A 15,294-nucleotide genomic window follows, 5' to 3' on the forward strand; every position below is an offset into this window, starting at 1 on the left:
TCTGACTTGAACATGTGCTAGATCCTTGGTATAAGAGGAAAGTAAGGAAGCATTTCATAAATACTATCTCACCTTGCAAGTCACTGTGATATCAATTAGAACTTGTGGGCCATACTAATTGCTTTTTTTTCTCCAGTTTTAGGGCCAACTTAGCATTAAATGATGCTGACACAACTCTCTTTTCTAATCAACACCTAGCAATTGTAAGGTCCTTTTCGCCTCATTACAAGTCTCAAGCATTACATTTGCTACTAGTATACATGATTTTTGATAACTTCTAATGTATAAGCTAATAATGATAGTGAAATATGGTTTTTTATAACCTATAATATATATTTTAATAATGTTATGGCCTTGAACTATGCACCATTATGGCATATGCTACAAAGCTTGAATCGTGTACCTAAATAAGGGTGTCACACTTGTATCACTCTAGCCATAAAACGAGTGCAAGTTTTGGAACGATAAATACATATTTAGCCTAGATAATCTTAACTCTTGTAGAACAGTGTGTTAGCCTTTTTCTTTAAGGCATCAACATAAGGGTCATTCTGATTGAGGAGATAATCAATTATTTGATCCACCTTTGGCTTGATTACTCTTCCATCATATGCCTCCTCTTGTGGTGTCCTCTTTGAGCATTTGCAAATGGCTTATCACTTCCACTTACTACAAATTGCCACCTTTGAAAGCATCTCATTGGTTGAAAGGATTCGACTCTATAGAAGAACTCATCATCCTATGGTACATGCATATTTTAGTTATAATCAATTATTAACTACTCACAAAGGCTTGCACAATGGATAGAGTTAAGGATCTACATCGAGGACAAGTTAGTTTCTCTCACTGATTGAATGTAACTAGAAGGGGTATCAAATATCCCATAACATTGTACTTGCTCTAAGGTGGTGTGACATTGTTGTCTAACAATGGTCTTGCACTAGTTGCATAGGCAACACAGTTTTTGGTTGTTTAATCTCCTACTCTCAACATTGGCTTGAGCTTCGTTCGAATTGCATGTTAACATACTTATAGAGAATAGGAAATGCTTACTTTAACCTAAGCTTATTAGCTCAAGCCTTTGAGTTATGAAACCTTAAAGCCTAAGTTTACTTTAACCTATGCCTCCTAATCTATGCCTTCAAGATTAGACTAGGCATGTCTTTCCTTTTTTGTTAAAGGATGTGTATACATAGCCTAGAGAAGCCTTTGCATTTATTTATCTTATGTCTAGCCTATGTCTGCTTTAAGCATGTGAGAGGATTTTGCTTAGACTAGGTATGTCCTACCTTTTTTGTATTAAAGGATGTGTATACATAGCCTAGAGTAGCCTTTCCATTTAAGAGTGATAATTTCACTTACATGTAGATTAGTCTAAGTTGACTTGGATGCCCTAGCTTACATCTACTCTAGGCATAAGCATAGCTTTGGGCTACAACTGTCATAACCCTAGTCAATACTTAGTTTCACATTTGATTCTAGCCTAAGCCTAATTGTAGCTCTCTCTCTCTCTCTCTCTCTCTCTCTCTCTCTCTCTCTCTCTCTCTCTCTCTCTCTCTCTCTCTCTCTCTCTCTCTCTCTCTCTCTCTCTCTCTCTCTCTCTCTCCACAAATTCTTCCATCTCTTGATCTATCTTTCCTACCTTTGACATATACAGGTGCATGTCTATGCACACACACAAAGAAAATAAAACAAGCAAGCCACAAAATCTCTCTCTCTCTCTCTCTCTCTCTAATGTACAAAGAAAGCAAATAAAATAACAAAGCAAGAAAACCTTCTCTCTTTATCTCCTTCCTCTCTCTCTCTCTCATATAATTTATAGTAAAATCAGGATAGAAATGGTGCAAAATAACCTACATTTTTTCCTCATCCACACACACAAATTTGTCATAACAAAGCTCAACTCAAGATCTAGCTTTTTCAAGCATGGAAGTATGTATCAATAAAGAATGAACAAGTGTGATAAATACATAGTTGTATATGATTGTTCTCAATCTTTAGGAAGTAGTTGAAGATTATGCTTGTTAGTGGCATTTAAAAAAAGTCAGTCTTAGGCCATGCTAGTGTAAATGCATAGGTAGATTAGGTTAATGTTTCTTGTTTTCATGTAGAGTGTTTTTAGGCCAATACAAGAAGCATGAAAAGCGGGTTGACGTTGATGATCTCTCAAAATTTCTTTGTACATGAGTTATTAGCTCGTTTATCTTTATTAGGAAGTTCTAAAGCATAGAATGTAAATTCTTGCAAGAGAGGAATAAAACAAAGATTTGATGTTTAACATGCACATATATCCATTGTAGATGGACACTACAAAGTAACAACTTGTAATATGGAAGAAAACATATGGATTATCTTGGATTGCTGAGTTGTGGTGGTAAAGAAATTATGCACGTACTTAAGTCCAACAATATGAGGCTCACACATAGATCACTTTATATGTGTCAGCTACTAGTGGAAAGTGACTAAAGCGAATGTAACTAAATGTATATATTCATTCTTATGTTAGATGACATGTATGTCTCTCTTTGGGTTTCCTAGCTACCAAAATAGACATCGTCTCTTTCTATGTGTATGTTACGTGTAGTCTAACACATCACTCAAATGTCTCATGGCACTATTGCTCATTAATATAAAGCTAAGCATGTTGTATTCTATGTATTTTAGGTATTGAACTTTTATGGCAATAGATCTAAAGATACAATGTACATATGCCTATTTAATGCACATATACTTACATTTTTAATCCTATGTATTCTAATAATAACCCAATGTTATTTATGAAGCAAGAAAGGTCTAGAAGAAGTAAGTGGAAGATTTTATTGCTAAATTTCAAAAGCTACCCTAGTGGTTGGATTTGGCTTACAAGCTTCCATAGAAGATCTTAATTCTTATTAATTGTTTAGCTATGTCCTTAAAATATTTAACTGTGAGCTTTTTGAAGTCCTTAGATACTTTTAAAAAAAGATGTTTTTGGATGAAGTGATAAAATCCATGGTTTTGCTATGGGTAAAGGTGCCTATGCTTACGTTGCCTTGTATTTACTTCACACACTGTGACTGTATATCTATGCAGAGCAAGTGGTGGGTGCCCATCACTATCACTTTATTCTTTATTCTTTCAGTGACTATTAAATAAGGGAACCCTATCTATTGGAGTTTCCATATGTGATGTCTCTCTCTCTCTCTCTTGCTCTCTTGCTCCATTCGCCGCCATAGCTCTTGCTTTCACTTGTGTGCTTTCACTCAGGCTCTACCTTTCAACTAGTATCAGAGACACCATTCAAGGAGCTTCTTCATCCTTTGCTTCAGCTTGGATTCAAAGCTTGAGCTTAAGGTTTCATGGCATTCATTTTGGCTATTTACCCACAGTTAGATTGACATATATTGTTGTCTTTATTTCAACATTGCTGTAATTATAATTTTCAACATTTTCTTAGAGAGCAAACATTGTACTTTAGTAGTCTATTACTTGCAATTGGTGGACAACTCTATATAATGGACATGGGTGCCTTGGGGACCCTTAGCCTTACACTTCTACTTCTTAAGTTGATCGCTCATGGTATAAAGATCTCCCCATTATAGCCAAAAACACTTCAAAAAATGCACTTTTGTTAATCATGGGATTAAGAAAAGGGCCAAAGAGAGTTTGTCACATGTGCAAGAATATGGTATTCTTGTCCTCTCTTTTTTAGAGATAGTAGAATCCATTTCGTGATTTTGTCCTCTTTTTTGGCCGAAACATCCAAAGTCTAATATGTTTTGGTAGTCCCAAATTCCTTATTTACTTATAAAATTTGACAAAAGATGTGATAAAGATAAGGTGAAGTTAATAATGACTTTTTTGAAAGTCGAGAGATCTTTCAATATTTCTTTTGGCACAATATATTTTCATGAGTCTTCTTGATGTTCCTTTTTAGTTCATTCACCTTTCTCTTTGAGTTCTTTCTTTGTGAGTTCATTCTTTTTATGGCATCCATGAGGTGTCCTTCTTGTTTAGTAAACTCTTGCACAAGGAGTGAATGGAAATTGGGAGCCCAAAATCTTTAGCATAAATGATTGAGTTACCATGCTGCCCTTGAAGGGGATGCAATGGCAGTGGAGAAGGAGAAGATGAAGATGCGAGAGAGAAGAGCACACAGAATGTAGGTGTTGTTCAACGGAACCGATAGCCTTATTGCACTATCATATTATATATGAATAAAGAATGGGCAGTCGTAGTGTACACGGGCAGGCCTAGAGGCCTTTTACCCCAACAACCTCCCACTAAAAGGCCAATGTGGCTAGGGAGTGAAAACAAAGAAAAGAAAAGAAAAAGACAAGGTGAGGAATCATGGCATCTCACCCAACGCCCATCATGGCATCTCACCCAATGCCCAATAGGAAAGTGAGCTGTGCAAGAAGTGTCGAGAACCTTTGCAGAAGAAGAGTCGAGCATCCCTGAGTCCGTGACATCTAGGAGATAAGCGATCCCACATCTCCATACAATGGAGCAATCCAAGAATGCTTCTCATGAAGCAAGCACAACTCATTAGTGCACAATTGTAAAGCGTTAGAGTCATGCATAGCATCACCATAGCATATACAAGACAGCGGAGAGTAGTCAAAACTCTCCAGAGTCAATCATTGAAAGAGAGCCAACATCCTGGACACTCATCCAACGGGATCTCAAGACTACATGTGGCCTCAGCAAAGCGGAAGACTGACATATGGCTAGCTATCCAGCCTGCAAAACTACAAGAAAATGACTCTCAAGAGCCTGCAAGGGGTCTAGCAACTGACCACCAACATCTTGACCCTGACTGCTATGCATAGCTATGTCATCTGGGCCAATAAGTGCCTCATTTTCAACATAAACAGCTTGCTGTAATGGCACTATAGTTGCTGTAAAAGCAACCATAAAGCGTACTGAAAGCTCATCAAGAGGCCTGAGAGGTGTCTACGTCTCATAAAAGATAGCATGACGGCTGTGTATGACCTGCTGGGCATCCAAATCCCATAATCTATAGGCCTTAAAGTCACCATCTCCATAACCAAGGAGGATATGTCTATGTGACATAGACTCATGTGGCATACGTACAGATGCTTGGCAGCCAAACATCCTCAAGTAATCATAGGAGGGCTTCATGCCACTCCATGCCTCATGGGGTGTCATACCATCCAAGGTCAAGCATGACGTCCTGCTAACCAAATAGACTGCCGTCATAAGGGCCTCAGCCCAAAAGCCATAAGACAACCTAGCTATGGTAAGCATAGAAGCAACCTTTGACTGTAAGGTCATGCACATGCCATGAGCAATCCCATACTACTGTGGGCACAAGAAATCAATGCCATACTGTTGACAAGAGGTCCAAAAGCTGGGAGAGAGAGCATGACTCTCATAATCCATTTGCAAGTACCTAGGCCTGCTACTAGCAGAATCCATAAACCTGTCGAGCATAACTGCAGTATCCTCAATCTGCACCAAGGGAAAAGCCCAAACACGATGGGTAGCATGATCAACAAAGGTCACAAAGTACGATGCTCTAGCAAGTGACTGGGAAGGTATAGGTCCATATACTGCACAATGGACAAGTTCTAGAGGAGCATGCCTCGTACGATTGCCATAAGCCAAGGGGGCTCTATAAGGACCAAGAGTACAATTAGGGAAAGCATCAAGATCTGTAAGTGACATAGGAGGCAACAATGAGTCTAAACGAGACAAGATCTCCATCTCTCTGTGGTGCATATGGCCTAGGTGATAATGCCATAACAATGCATGTGGTATTCGGATAACTGCAACCATAGAATCTCCCACATGAGAGACATGCACTGGATAATGAGAACCAACTCTAGAATCTCTGGCCAAAACCAAGCAACCATGACAAATCTTCCATGACCTATACTGAAGAGAAATAGTATATCCTACATTATGTAATTGACTGATAGAAATCAAGCTCTTACTGAGCATGGGAACATGTAAAACATCCTTGAGTATAAGAGAAGCCCCATTAGGCAAAGCTAGGTGTATATCCCCTATACCAACAATAGCATAAGACTGCTCAAGGCCCAAATCAATACATCCGTCAACCTTCGTGTAAGAAGAGAACCATGCTCTATGAGGGGTAACATGACAAGATGCCATAGAGTCCAAAGGCCAATCAAATGCATAGGCCTGATCACTGAGTAAGTAAGCTGTAGGGAAACAAGATGACAGGAGTACATGCTCAACTACATCATCATGGGTAACTGCATGTACCTCACCACCAGTAAGAGTGGTAACACCTGCTGCATCTGCTGTATCTTTGACTTTCTACTCATGTTGAGTCCGTCTCTGTCTCTGCTGCTCTCTAATCCGTCTAAAGCATTTTCTTTGAACATGCCCAAGCTTTCCACAATGGAAGCAAACAACATCTGAAATAGAAGAACTTGTAGAAGACGACAAGGAATCCAAGTCATCATGAATAGGGCTATCCATAGCATCCATGGAGCTCAAACAGTCGAGGGCTATCCCAACGGAGGGAACCTACTCATAAAGACAATCATCTGCAAGTACATCAGTGGTAGAAACATGCTGCAAAGGCTCATGAAACCTCAACATACGGGAGGACATAAAGGCATCAACCAAGGATGCAAAAGCTCCCACATGAAGAAGAGTCGTATCCAACTACATGACATAACCAACCATAGTACGGTAAAGCATAAGACATCTGCCATAAGAGCATATGGTATTCAGCCATGAAATCGGTCCATAACCATAATGGCAAACATGACTCTACAGTACATCAGGTCACATAGTAGCATCCAAGTCAATGCAAGACCGGTAAGTGGCATAAGATCCTGCAATGGTCAAGCTCCAGGAGAAGCCCAAGTATTTGTACAACAATATCCAAGTAAGTGGCTCTGTAAAGTACATGACAGTAGAAAAAGTGCATAGCCCGGTAAGCATCAAGAGCAACTGCTTTCTGACCTATATGGGCAAAAGCAACCCAACTAGCATAGAAGCTAGGCAACATAGAAGCAACAAAGCCATAACTACTAAAGCCAAGCACTGTCAAGAAGTCTAGTGATCAAGGAGTAACCCGCAAAGAACCAAGCATCAATGAGCAAGACTTACCATGCCTTTCTTGGATGATGTGCCCATTAAGAACCAAGCATCAATGAGTCAAAAGATGTATATGCATCCAAGTAAATCCAAGATTCATAATCGGGGCATTAAGGGCCAAATAGCATCTAAGCTGCATAATTGATAAGCCAACCAAATGCAAACTTCTCCACAAAATTCTCAAATGCAAGTCGATTCAAGCCCAAACATCTTCCATACTGCAGCCGAACCCAAAAGCATCCACATTAGACATTAGTCCCATAATGGGTAGCATGGGGCATAAACCTTGTCAAGTGAAATGCCTGCTGCAAAGAAAACGACAATGAACCAAGAATTGAGCTTTACTCTTTGCTCAAGAAGCATCTGGGAGCATAAACATCAAAGTGACATCATCCAAACACATCAGCATATCATTCTGAGTAGTCGAGAGCACTCGTAGACCATAGGCATAACCAAACTGGAGGTAAAATAACCTTTCAACCAAGGTAGCATAAATCCCAACCAACAATGAAGTGCCTGCATCCAAATCAAGGCTCAATAGCTCTCAAATAGCATATCCGGGCATAAACCATGATGACCAAGAATCAATACATCCAACAGGACACCCAAATATCAACAAAGAGAATTATGCATAAGCCATCCATGATAAAACCTTGCTGTCTAAATAATGTACAACAATAAATCCCTGCATAAATCGAGCTATGGAAGCTCAAACCAAGTCCAAAGCATATCAAAACATTGGGCAAACATCCCCAAAGCATTTAGGCATCAAATACCAATCCTCGGGAGCATCACATAAGCTAACAGCATGACATTTTCTTGCTGTAAATCAACTCAGATCTATTACAAAAAATTCTATGATCAGAATTTGGCAGATTTGACATCACCATTGCATCTGGAGCGTGCCAAAACCCCAAGTTAGACTCTTACCTTGCCTAAATCGGATTTCCGAATTCGAGATATGAGAAAAAATGGGATTTTTGAGCCAGATTTTAAAACAGGCGCAAAAAAACGTGAGCTACTACTGTGGGGTATGCTGGTTATGTTGAGGATAAGGGGGAAAATGGTTGTATACAAGGTGCCCAATGAAGCCAAGGAACACCTGCAAAGAGCCTATGAGGGCCGGGGAGAGGCGTGAGATGAAATCTTACCTCGGGGGGAAGAAGCCATGGATGGCATTGAAGCTCCAAGCTCTAGGTCTTCAATCCAGGCTGAAGTAATGCTGGGCCAAGCTCCACGATCAAGCTCTGATCCAAAGCTCTGATATTAGTTGAAGGGGATGCAATGGTAGCGGAGAAGGAGAAGAGGAAGATGCGGGAGAGAAGAGCACACACAATGTAGGTGCTGTCCAACTGAATTGATAGCCTTATTGCACTATCATATTATATATGAATAAAGAATGGGTAGTCACAGTGTACACGGGTAGGCCAAGAGGCCTTTTACCCCAACAACCCTCTTGTAAGGGCTTTCACAAGTTGAAAAGAAGAAAACGAGAAGATATAAAACATCACTAGAAGGGATGTATCATTGCCTTCAAAATTATCCTTGAAGGGTGGTCTGTCAAAGTGCAATGTGTTCACATGGCCAAGGATATACACTTGCCTCCAAATGAACATGTTTTCCAACAAACACATTGTAAGTCTCTAGCTGATAATGTATGTAATGTTTTTTTCATTTAATCAAGTACTAATAATAAATTCTTGATTGTAGATATATTTTTGTCAATAAGTATTGAATGGCAACCTATGGAAAGCCTAAGTGGAACCTCCCATGCAATTCATAAGCTATTTGGAGATTATTGTCCAAATCCTCTTCCACAAAATTTCTACTTAGCTAAGATACATTTATCCTTTATAAATGTGCCATTTTGAAGCAAGCCACAAAGATATGTAAGGGTATAAAACATGATAGGCATATTATCCTTGAGATCCTTCTAGTCGTCATGGACTTTTCAATATCCTGAGGTATTTTGAATTTAAAATTTTACACCATTACCTTGTCAAGAATCTTGCAGTTTGGAGATAAAAGACTTGGCAATGGCAAATCCTCAATATGTCCATATGTACCCACTCTAAAGGGAACCACATGCTGTGTATAATATATAAAAACCCTACACTCACTAAAAAAACCCACAATTTGATTAGCATAGATAATAAGAAGGCTTTGGAAATCTAGAGAGTATGACCATAAGGGTAATATCACAAGGTGTAGTGTATGCCACCAATCCTTGGCTTTGTCTTACAACGTCACTCAACAAACTCTTGCTTTGAGCTTTGATTACAGAAGATACAAACTTAGGTTGGATATTTGGGTTCCCTTGGATTTTGATATAGATTGCATGCCTTTTAAATTAAAGGTGCAAGTTATAGCACATGAAGAAGTAAAGGAGGTAAATATTACTTCCAATTGAAGTCTAAAGGATATAAGGGATAGATACCTTGGAGATGTTATATGGAAAGAGATATGCAGTCTTTATGAAAAGTAAAGTCCTACTTTATAGATGTATTGTTGAAGTAGCTCATGGACCTTTGCATGAAGGAAGGGACTAGTGTGTCCACGCATTTGAATGAATTTAAATCTATTTTCAACTAGTTGATTTTGCAAGGCATTGAGCTCAAGGATAATCTCCCTCTCTTATTCTCACTTGTGATACTTCTTGAGTCATGGGACACTTTTCGTGCTACTATCTGTGCTAATATGCCTAAGGATGATTTAAAACTTCCAAGATATTGAGGGTGCCCTACTCATAATGAGATAAACAAAAAGAACGTGGATGCAACCTATACTTCTCATGCATTGACCTTTAGAGGCAGACATGATGGTAATAGTTGTAATGACCACAATGGTAGAGGCTCACAGATATCTCAGCCTCATGATGGGTAGTCTCGTAATAAGTTGCATGGTCATAAGGCCTCTCTTACATGCCATTACTGTGGGAAGTAAGGTCATATTAGGCTATAGTGCCCATAAGATGCACAATGATAAGCATAAGGAGGAAGACAAGGGCAAAGTGTAGGATAAGTCTGATGATCGCAGCATTGTTTCTAGTAAGTCCAATGTGAAAATTGAGAAGATCAATGCCTTGGAGCTTGAGTTTAATGATGATTACATCTTGGTATCTTCTTCTCTTGATGCTAGTTAGTTAGTTGATACCTTGGCCACTTGTTCTCAGCATTGGATGCTTGATTTAGAGGCTTCTTTCCATGTTACCCTGCATAGGGATTGGTTTCAATCTTATTGCAACATGACAAGTTCTGTGATACTAGGAAATGACTTGGCATTGAATATTATCGGCATTGGTGATGTTTGACTACAATTTTCTTCAAGCATCACTTTTATGATGTATGCCATGTTTCGACTTTGACCAAAAGCCTACTTTGTATTGGACAATTGGATGATACAAGATATCATGTATCTTTTGGTGATTCCGCGTGGAAGATTAGTTGTAGAAATCTTGTCTTTTCTTGAGGTATCATAGAAATCTTGTCGTAGATATCATTGACATATCATATGTATCTTTATGGCATCATTGCCTTATGCACATGTCCTTAAATAGAATGCAAATTCTTTCTTGTTTGTAGTATATTTCCTTGCTTAACTACAAATGTTTTAATTAATGTGATCATTATCTTTATGGTAGGTAGACATGCAATTCTCATAAGAAGTCTGACATTATATACATGGGTGAGCCTCAGGCTCTTCTTCATTCTGAAGTATATGGTCCCACACTCTCTCAGTGACTAGGTGGCACGAAGTATTTTGTGACTTTCATTGATGATTATTTGGATAAGGTCTGGGCATATCCCATAAAGTAGAAATCAGATGTATTGGGTACCTTTTAGCGGTAGCTTACTTTTGTTGAGAACCAGTTTGGATATAGGCTAAAATGCCTAAGGTTAGATAAGAATATGTCTCTAAAGCATTTGAGCATTGGCTTACTCTTGATGGACATTAAGCATAAATTGATCGGCCCTTACATGCCACCTTAGAATGGTTTTGTAGAGTGTATGAACATGAAGATTCAAGAGAGAGTCTGTAGTGTACTTAGCTAGGTAGGCTTACCACGTCGTTTTTGGGTTGAAACAATTGCTACTATCATACACTTTATAAAACAGATCCCCATGCATTGCTGTTGCTTGTCAGGTTGTGCAAAAGAGGAGGTTTGGTCCAAAAAACCTCCAACACATGCTCTGACATATGGTCATTTGTGGTCATTGGATGTGAAGCTTTTTGCCATGTTTTCAAGAACAAACACAATAAGCTGGATCCTAAATCAATGAAATGCATCTTTCTTGGTTATGGGGATGTAATTTAGATGGGGTATTTCCTATGGGATCCATAGGCTAGGAAGGTCATCCATAAACATGATATTGTTTTCCATGTGGAGAAGATGCATAATCAACTTGAGTAGGTAGTTGAGGTATGTAGGGTTATAATTTAGGAGAATCTTATTGCTCTTGTACAACCAACCACATAGCTTGCAATTGATGCTTCAATGGTCCATGGTCATGATGTTAGATAACATGATGTGCATGTCCCACAACCTATTTTGTGATAATTACTAGAGATAGATATGTTTGCATCCTCCATGGACTACGTTATGGTGACAAATTCTGGTGAGTCTCTTACTTATAAGAAGGCTATACGCAAAGGTGATAGACACTCTTGGGAGAGGGCCATGTAGTTTGAGTTTAATTTACTGCAAAAAAACCATACATGGGATTTGGTTCCTTGGCCCAATGGGAAACATGCATTGTCATGTAAGTGGGTGTACAAGTTGAAGAGTACCCTTGGACATCCCAAGCTAGCATATAAAGCCAAATTAGTTGCCAAGGGTTTTAAATAAGAGCATGGTGTTGAATTTGATGAGGTATTTTCTCCTGTAGTTAAGATGACTACCTTATGCTTGTTGTTAGCTTAGCTTGCTTAGCTATATCCGGATCTCTATTAGATAGATGTTAAGATAGTTTTCTTACATGGGGACTTGCATAATGAGATTTATATACAGCAACCTAAGGGCTTTTTGGAAAGGGCAAGGAACACCTAAAGTGCAAGTTGAGAAAAATACTTTATGGTCTTAAGCAAGCACTTACGGAATGGTTACATGTATTTATATGGTCTCAATCTTACTCCCATAGTGATATGGATCCATGTCTTTACACGAAGAAGGCTTGTGATGGCAGCCTTCTTATCTTGGTACTTTATGTGGATGATATATTGATTTTTGGGAGAACTCATGATGAGTTGGATGCTTTGAAAACTCAGCTTAGGAAGAGCTTTGAGATAAAGGACATGGGACATGCCTCGCATATTCTTGGGATACGCATCATGGAACATGATTGCTCTAAGGGGTTCCCTTACTTGTCATAGAAGGAGCACATATAAAAGATTCTTAATTGCTTCCATATGCAGGATGTTAAGCTTATTGGCTATCCTTTACCTTCCCACGTGAAGGTCAACTAGGTAGATTGTCCCCATTTAAATGAGTAAAAGACCAAGATAGCCAATGTCCCTTAGGCATCCATAGTGGGCAGTTTGATGTATGCCATGATTGCCACTTGCCCTGATATAGCATTTATGGCTACACGTGGCCAGCAACATTGGGATGCCTTGAAGGGTATCATGAGATACTTGAAAGGCATTCTAGATATGTGCATTTGCTTTGGTGGCCAGGACATATAGTTGTGGATTTCCCTAACTTTTACTTTGCATGACATACAAATATTAGGAAGTCTACCTCTAGGTATGCCTTCACTTTTGCTAGAGGCGCTATATCTTGGATGTCCAAGGTACAAAAATTTACAACCTTATCCCCACTACTGAGGAGGTTGAGTATATTGCAGCCACACCAAGGCTTGCAATATGGAGGCCCTATGGTTAGGCCGTTGTGGTGGCAAACCTTGTTATTACTATTACTCCTATAGTGTATTCAAATTCTATGAGTACTATTCAGTTGAGCAAGAATCCACTCCTCTATGGAAAGACAAAGTACATTGAGGTACACTAAATACTATATTAGAGAATTTGGGAATCTTCAAAGTCCCACTTTCAAATAAGGGTTAAAGATTTGGTCATGTGGCTAAATCTTAACCCATGCTTCAAAGTGGGACTTGGAAAGACAATCTATATGTTAATTAGGGTAGACTCCAATTTCACCTAAGGGGACAAGATTTGACCATGTGGCCAAATATTAACTATATTGGAAATTCCTAAACTATATGAGAATTTCCAAATTCCCTAATATAGTGTTACTATCACTTTATCATGGAGGTGATAGAGGGCAAGTTTATTGATCTTGCCAAGATCCTAACGAGAATCCTGCAAATCTGCTCACTAAAAGTCTCTCAACAAGATGTTTTACCTTCCTTAGGAAAATGATGGGCATGACATCTATTCCTCATCTTGTTGTACTTTATGTACATTTGTACTTTGTCACTTTTTCTTCTTCTATCCTCACTAGATGCATATTCACCTTTAAGTGGGAGATTGTTGGGGGCAAAGGTGCATGTCTATGCGTCCTTGTATTTTACTTTACACACCCTAATGATCGCATACCTATACATTGCAGGAGGAGAGGAGGATGCTCATCATTGTCATTGTATTCTTTATTCTTTCAGTGACTATTGAATAAGGGAAGGCCGATTAAACATAGTGACTATTGGATGGTTTGTATCTCTCTCTTCCTCTCTTGCTCCATTTGCTCCATAGCTCTTGTTTTACTCTTGCTTCCACTTATGTGCTTCCACTCAGGATCTACCTTTCAAGTTTATATAGAGTGAGTTTTATTAAAGGATTGAAGCAAATGAAGAAGGTTGGCAAGTTAAGAGAAGGCTAGCAAGTTTAAGAATGGACAAAAGGTGAAGAGGTAAAATTTAATCTATTCTAAGAATGTGAAGTATCTAATCATGTCAAAAGATGGGATGCCTCTTATTCCTTAAGCACAAAGCAACGTGTGGTGGAGTGAAGCTAAGTTTATCAAATGCTTTGTTTGCCAATATGGTGCTTGTTTGGACAGAGTTCTTGAAGAGCTCATGGTGCTATGTTGTCAATGTATTCAATCCGTGTAAGGCTCATTTATTGCTTTCTTTGGAAGGTTAGAAAGTTTTTAGGGTGAACTAAAATTCAACGGGGTGGCCAAGGAAGGATCTAGAATGAAGGATTTGACCAAATGGGTCCAATGGTACAAATATTGGCTGTAAATGGCTCCACTAAATGAGTGATGGAATTATTCCACATGGAGTATATATGTAAGTTCTACAAATTTTTTTGTGTAAAAGGAACTAGAGTACAATTATGAAGAATTTTGGCTTATTTTATTTGTGGACAATATTGAAGGACTAGAAGATGGATCTTATTATGGGTTAGCTTTTATCATTGGTTTGAGGGTTTGGTAAATAGTTGATGAATGTCAATCCACTTTGAGTTATTGTAGTGCACTTGGAAGATGTGCATAAAAGGTAGGTGCTTCCACTAGGTTTACTTTGTTTTGTGGTGATGGACATATACAAAGTACAATTTGACACTATCATTGTGCTAATAATGGAGGACATACATAATGTTCACCCTTTACTCTTGGGCTAGCCTTGGCTCTCATGGGCCTATAGAAAGCATGATTGAGAGAAGGACTAGATTATGATTCACCATGGTAAGAAGCCATTTTAGATTTTGATAGCTAGAACTACTTAAAGCATTCCATTCATCAATCTTCTCGTGCTTGGAAGGATAAGATGAGATAGAGAGTGGTTTGGATATGTTTGAAGTTCATAAACCAATCAAAATGAGTGCCAAGTTAAGTCTTGAACATATGGAAAAACTTATTGATCTTGTAATGCACTTGAAGGAGGGGTGTGTGTGTGTGTGGAGAGAGAGAGAGAGAGAGAGAGAGAGAGAGAGAGAGAGAGAGAGAGAGAGAGAGAGAGAGAGAGAGAGAGAGAGAGAGAGAGAGAGAGAGAGAGAGAGTCTATATTTGTGGTGACTCCAATAGATCTCTTGTGAGTAGCACCTTATTGTCTTATCACTCAAATAATAAAGAATGAGTGTATACATATATAGTTAGGGTTAGTGATGAGTAAGATGGGCGGCTAGCCACATTGGCCTTTGCCCCAACAGTCTCTCACTTAAAGGCCAATTTTCCTTTAAGAGGGACAAAAGAATGAGAGAATATTTGAGGTATAATACATGTGAGTTATACATACCCAATGCCCATCAAATCTC

Source organism: Lygodium microphyllum, chromosome 15, assembly GCF_053477565.2.
Source record: "Lygodium microphyllum isolate KBCC chromosome 15, Lygodium_microphyllum_v1.1.10, whole genome shotgun sequence".
NCBI classification, from domain to species: Eukaryota; Viridiplantae; Streptophyta; class Polypodiopsida; order Schizaeales; family Lygodiaceae; genus Lygodium; species Lygodium microphyllum.